Source organism: Lipotes vexillifer, unplaced genomic scaffold, assembly GCF_000442215.2.
Source record: "Lipotes vexillifer unplaced genomic scaffold, Lipotes_vexillifer_v1.1 scaffold822, whole genome shotgun sequence".
Taxonomy (NCBI): Eukaryota; Metazoa; Chordata; class Mammalia; order Artiodactyla; family Lipotidae; genus Lipotes; species Lipotes vexillifer.
This window is the reverse complement of record NW_006770496.1, coordinates 263,611-270,140: the sequence shown is the minus strand read 5'-3', so window position 1 is coordinate 270,140 and position 6,530 is coordinate 263,611.

Sequence of the window (6,530 nt, the reverse complement as noted above, 5' to 3'; positions counted from 1 at the left end):
CGCTCTTCCATACACAGAGGGAATAGAGCCTTACTTTTCAGAATTTAGGCACTGTCAAACTGCTTAAATTCAACCTTGGCTCTTTAAATGAATCACTCTGTTGCCTGATACAAACAACTTAACCTCTACATGCCTGAGTTTTATCATCAGTATAATGCTATTATAGAGCTATTGTGATGAAAAAATGAGATAATATCTGTAAAGAACTTAGCATAGTGCCTGATAGCTACTAAGTGATAAACAGTAGATATCACTTAGATAACAAGGATGGTATTTTGAAAGCAGTGAACCAAGTTAATTTAATTCCCATGCTCATTTAAATTTTATTTCCCTATGACCTTTCTATCATTACGGTCAAAATATGAGACTTATCACCCAAGTCAGTTTTTTTTTTTTTTTTTTTTTTTTTTTTTGCTGTACGCGGGCCTCTCACCGTTGTGGCCTCTCCCGTTGCAGAGCACAGGCTCCGGACGCGCAGGCCCAGCGGCCATGGCTCACGGGCCCAGCCGCCCCGCGGCATGTGGGATCTTCCCGGACCGGGGCACGAACCCGTATCCCCTGCACCGGCAGGCGGACTCCCAACCACTGCGCCACCAGGGAAGCCCCCAAGTCAGTTTTTAACATGGAATGTTTTGACCACCTTTGGCTTTCAAAACTCTCCCTTGAAACAATAGAACCAGGCTTTATTGAGAGAAAGAAGGGGATTTATACATTTTCAAACAAGTTGAGACAGGTCAGGATTGCTCAGATCACCAAACTTTTACTATAAGTTAAAGGCAGAGAGACCTCAGAATATACATGAGAGAAAGGAGGGAGAGTTCTCAGGGTGGAGAGGATAAAGGAAGGGATGGGGAAGAGGTCCCATTTAAGGGCTGGAGGTGGTGGAAACCCCAAATAGTTTATGTGGGAAGCGAAAAGCTGAGGGTCTTAGACCTAGATTTCTGCCTAAAACTGTGAGAAGTGATCACTAGGCAGGTGATCTTCTGAACCAGAAGAGAAGTGGAAGCATAGCGTGCTTACAGGGTCATAAACAGAGTACCTGAGTCTCCGTTGGCTCTTAGGTTTTGAAAACATGGATGTTCTAGTATGATCTCAGAATTGGAACTGGGAGCTGAGAGTTGGTGGAGCTGTTCTGGGGCTATCAAGGTTAAAGATTTGAAGGGGCTCCCCAGCAGAGACCATCAGGTAGATTGCTGAATCTTTAATCTTGATGGAAGTTGTGACTAAGACCCAGTATCTGCAGAGTTCATGAGAGCTGTGATGGGACCTTGTTAGTAAAGTGGGTCTGTGCCTGGAGAATGGACTGAAAGCTGAACATGCTGTTGACTTAGATTGGTGTGGACATTTGCCACCAGAGTATCCAGTGACCAAGAATTACTGAAAAGAACGCTATGAATTTAGAGGGCAGTACAGCAACCTGTATACATATCAGCTGCTCCTTTAACTATCTCCGTGGAGACACACCTGTGCCATATGGGGGAGAAAAGCTAAATAACTTGGAAAGGCTATTTACTGAAAAGATTCCAGTTCATCCAAAAGAAACAATTAATTTTAATTGGCTAGTTCAATTTTCGGCCCCCGTAATCCCTTCCACCATCCACATAAATGGGCACTTCAGAAGAATTTGAATATAATTATAGAAAGTAAAGAATTCTACTCTTTTTATTTTTCCCCATCCAAGTCATGATGTATATGTGTCATTTCTTAACACATTAGCATTATCTTATTAATACCCACAACAACTCTGTGAGATAACTGCTGTTTTTCCCATCTATTTTGAAGATTTGACCCTGCCCCAACAACAAAAAAAACCACATGGTAGAACCAAAACCCAATCAAGGGAGTTATTGCTAAAATCTGAGTGCTTAAGTGCTATTGTACTGTACAGTGCTGCCTGTAGACATTATACATTTCCCAGTATGGATTTCTTCGTTAGTCTCCCACACTACCATTACATACTATTTTTCTTCCTTAGAGCCATTTCCCGTATTCCTCTCTCTGAAAACTCTTCCCTTCTCTTCCCTGGAACTCTTATATTATAGTTAACAACTACCCGCCAGCCTCTACTCTTTCACTGACCATTCCCTCCACTTTCAAGTTTTGCGTAAGGACTGGCTGTTTCCTGGGCTTCTCTTTGAAGCTGCTCTTCTCCTAACATCCTAGCATCTGCGGGCAGGTGAGGGGTCAGGAGCGTGCTTCTCTTCCTATCACTGATACTTTCACATTACAGCTCCTCTATCTTCCTGTTAAAATCCCCGTTGCTTTAAAGTTCCTGACTTTTCAGTCTAAAACTTCAGCATGCGTCAGAATCACTGTTAAAACAGACCACGGGCTGGGGACCGAGAATTTGAATTTCTAACAAGTTATTGTGTGATGATGATACTACTAGCACAGCTACATACATATAAATCATTTTTAGATCTGAATGTTAAAAATAAAATCTGTAGAGATTTTAGAGATGATGTTTAATCTTGAGTAGAATAGAATTATCTCACAATATTCTTTGTTGTTGAAATCTGAAATAATCCTTTTATATTTAGCAGGAATTTCCACTTCTTAATTTCACCAAATATTAACTTGACAATGATACTCTTGTGTAAAACTTTGCAGTTATTTCATATATTAGAAAAAGCACATGTAGCAATTCGAAAATGCTTTTTGTGAGTAAATTAGGTAATTCATGATTGAAGTAGTAATACATGGACATAAAATTACCCTATTTCAGAAGTATTTTGCAGTACGTTCTCTCAGATATCATTTGGAATTTCAATCTTTACAAAACCTTATGAAAGAACCCAATATCCCTTTTCCCCCGAAGTATTGTTTATGATAATATTTTATGAATAGTAGTATTTTATCTTTTTCATTAATATTTATATGCCCATTATCAGCCTTTTGCAACTCTCAGTATATGTAATCTCAGTAATTACACTATGAATGAAACATCCAACCGACATCTATTATTTGGGACGCTTTGCAATTTTCTTTTCAGTTTATTGTTCAGCTACACAAATAAATTACTGTTAACAGCCTGAATTGAGGATAGCATGTATTCATGTGACAATTCTAATTAAAAATGTGGGTTGATTTTCAGTTATTTTAAATGACAGGTGAGATACCGTTTTCTAGATAAATATAACACATATCTAAAAGATCTTTTTTCAGCAATGTTAAAGTCATTGTTGGTAAACAAAAGAGAGAACAAGATTGTCTATACATTATTTTGGGAAATACTGACAGAACGAGGTTAAAAACAATTAAACAAACAGGAAAAAAGGGAAATTTCCTTATCCTCTCCTATTTTAGTCCACTGAAAATGAGTTATCTCCATTCCTATGTGGAAAGCTATGTTCCCTTATTTCACATATACTATGGGTCTAGATAAATTTTATATCAACTCCTATGTGAGATATAAATTTTAACATAGCATTGAAATAAACATAACCAGGATGAAAATCTCCTCTAATTTTCTTATCCAGGGGTGCTTTGTTGCATAGAATAGAAAGCAGTGAGAATTAACTTATCTAAAATCAGTTATATTTTAATGTTAGTAACCTCATGAAAGCCCAGGAGGGTTTCCTGGGAACTTGAAATTCTTTACCAAACTATTCACTCAGCCTTTCTGGGACACATACTTTCTTATCTCTTCTTTCTGCATGTCAGCTTGCTTCTCCCGCTTCTCTCTGTGGCCTGGCTCTCCCTGCTTACGTATCATTGCATTCTTGACTCATCGTGGCTATTCCATGGCACCTTCAGCTCCCAGACTGTCAGAGCTTGAATTCAGTTCAGCTCCAGTGATTGAGTGATTCATTCTGTTTCCCAAATGGAAATTGCCAGGAGAGAGAAACTGAACAGCTGATTTTGGATCAGATACCTACCTCTTGTTAAATCTGGTATGCCTAGAAGACTTGAGTTGCATATATTTTAGGCCCACAAAGTGGGGGCAATATTCTAAATCTTTATTTCTCTTCCTGTAAAAGAAAAGAAAATATGCCCTTATCTTTTAAGATGTAAAATATTCTTCCAAACCACTCTCCCCCATTGTTATTAATTATTAGTTATTACCATATTGTTATCATTATATAAAGCTGTATTAATCCCAAATGGGGTTTCAAAAGTGCCATGCAGCCTACCTTAGTACATTTATTTTCTTTATACCTCTAACTTTGCCTCCATTATAACTCTACATTAATGACTATTTCTTGTACATTGTAGAAAAATTAGCAAGCAGGAATTCCTCTGTCTTTACAACACTCTATAAAGACATCTGCATCTGCACCCATTCTTCCATTCTTCTCTCTTGTTACAAAGGACTAATAAATTCTCTTCTTTTCCAGCTCTGGTACACTTGCATATACTCTGGTCTTCACCCCCTTCAGCTTTCCCAGGGTCCTCACTCCCCAGCCACCTCTCCGATGGATACTCCTCATCAGCATTCATGTATGCTGTTGTCATCTGGATTTAAAATGATCCCCTCCAACCACATAATCCCTCCAGAAGTTGCCTTGCATATATACTCATCTTCTACAGCCAAACTCATTGCATGTTTCCCTACGCTTGTAAAAGTTCCATTCATTCTTTCCCTTCACTCTCAACCCACTTTAACCTGGTTTGTCCGCCTACTCCACCAAAATAGCTCTGGCTAAACAAATGCATATCTGTGTTGCTTAATATAATAAACACTTTTCAGTATTAACTCTGTGTGACATTTAACAAGTACTTGACATCACTGACAATTTCCATTTATCTGAACACAGTTTTATATTGGCTTCCATGGTTCTGTATTTTTCTCATTTTCTTCCTCCTTTTCTGGCCCCTTTTGGTTAGTCTTTATTTGTGTCTATTTTCTTCTTTCTTTTTTATTTTATTTCTGACAATTTTAGTCTTAGATTTTCATCTTTTATCTGTCTGTATTATATAAAAGTGATACTAACCATTTACACATCTTTGAATAATATTTAATTACTAAAAATCCCACACATACCTCCAGTTAAGAATTCTCTTCTGAGTTTCTCATATATATGAATGTCTATGTGAAATCTCCCCTCCAAAGTTTCACAGAAATCTTGCAAGTGTGGCATACCCAAGAAAAAAATCATTTACCTCAAAACTTGTAGTTAGAGCATAACCCCCATCTTGGTAAAAACCTTTTCTCATACGGTCCTTCATGCACAAAACTGGGAGTCACTTTTGACATCTTACGATGCCTAACTTCTCACATTTAATCTAGATATTCCCTCCTCTCCACCATCATCACTATCATGCCACTTCATGCCACCATCACTTCATGCCACATCTCTATAATAGCCTCTTATTCTTACACCCATTTTCCATAGAGCAGCCAGGGTAATCTTTGCATTTAGATTTGAAACAATTTTTATGAAAGCTATACATGTATTTAGTTGAAAGGGTCAAATTATTCTACAAAGTTTATAAGAGAGCAAAACAAAACACACACAAAGCAGAACTGAAGTAATTTCCCACCCCCAGTTTCAATCTCCTTTCCACAGAGGCAACCACTTTTCAAACTTATCAATTATCCTATAGTTTTTAGTTATCTCTCTTTACCTAATAATTATGATGCTGGGACTACTTTTTGCATTTCCAGTTTTATCTTTTGCATTTTCCTTGTTGCTTTTTCAGAAATTATCTTTTGGCCTTAAACTACAAAACATTTAGCTCACCTTTACTTACAATTTCTTCAAGGCAATCTAGGCTTTCCTCAGTATTCTCAATATTCTTTCATCCTCTACCTTTCATTTTAGTCCTGAATAAAATCTGCGTCACTATTTTAACAGTGTCATGAGTATACTTTTTCTTCAGCAACACTATCTCCTGTTATTTAATCAAACACTAATTTAGCTATAAAAGAATTTTGCAGCTGTAATTAAGGTCACAAGCAGTTGACTTTAAAACAGGGAGTTTATTTGGTGGTCTTGATCCAATCAAATGAGCCCTTTAAAAGCAGTTTTCTTTGGATGGTCACAGAAGAGGAAGACAAATATTTTAAGCATAAGAAAGTTTCAGTGCACTGTTGTTGCTTTTAAACTGGAGGAAGCCATGTAGTAAGGAATGGGAGTGGCCCCTAGGAGTTGAGAGCAGTTGCTGGATGACAACGAGCAAGGAAAAAAGGACCTTAGTCCCACCACCAAAAGTAACTGAATTCTGCCACCAACAACAATGGGCCTGGAAGCAGATTTTCTCTGCTACCTTTAAATGAAAACTGAGCTCAGCTGGCACATTGATTTCAACCTAAGCAGAGAGCCCAATCGTGCCTGGTAGACTTCTGACCTGTAGAACTGTGAAGTAATAAGCAAGTGGTGTTTTAAAATCCTTAGTCTTGGTAATTGGTTATGCAGCAATAGAAAATGAATACACCAGTTTTCTCTATTCATAGATTTCTGAGAAATCTGAAACTGTTCTAATCCAAGTATTATGATACCTAAGTTTATCCTCCTCAGGGAGATTATTAGGCTCTTCTTTTTGACTTACTGTTTTGAAATTTCTGAATTATATATATATATATATAT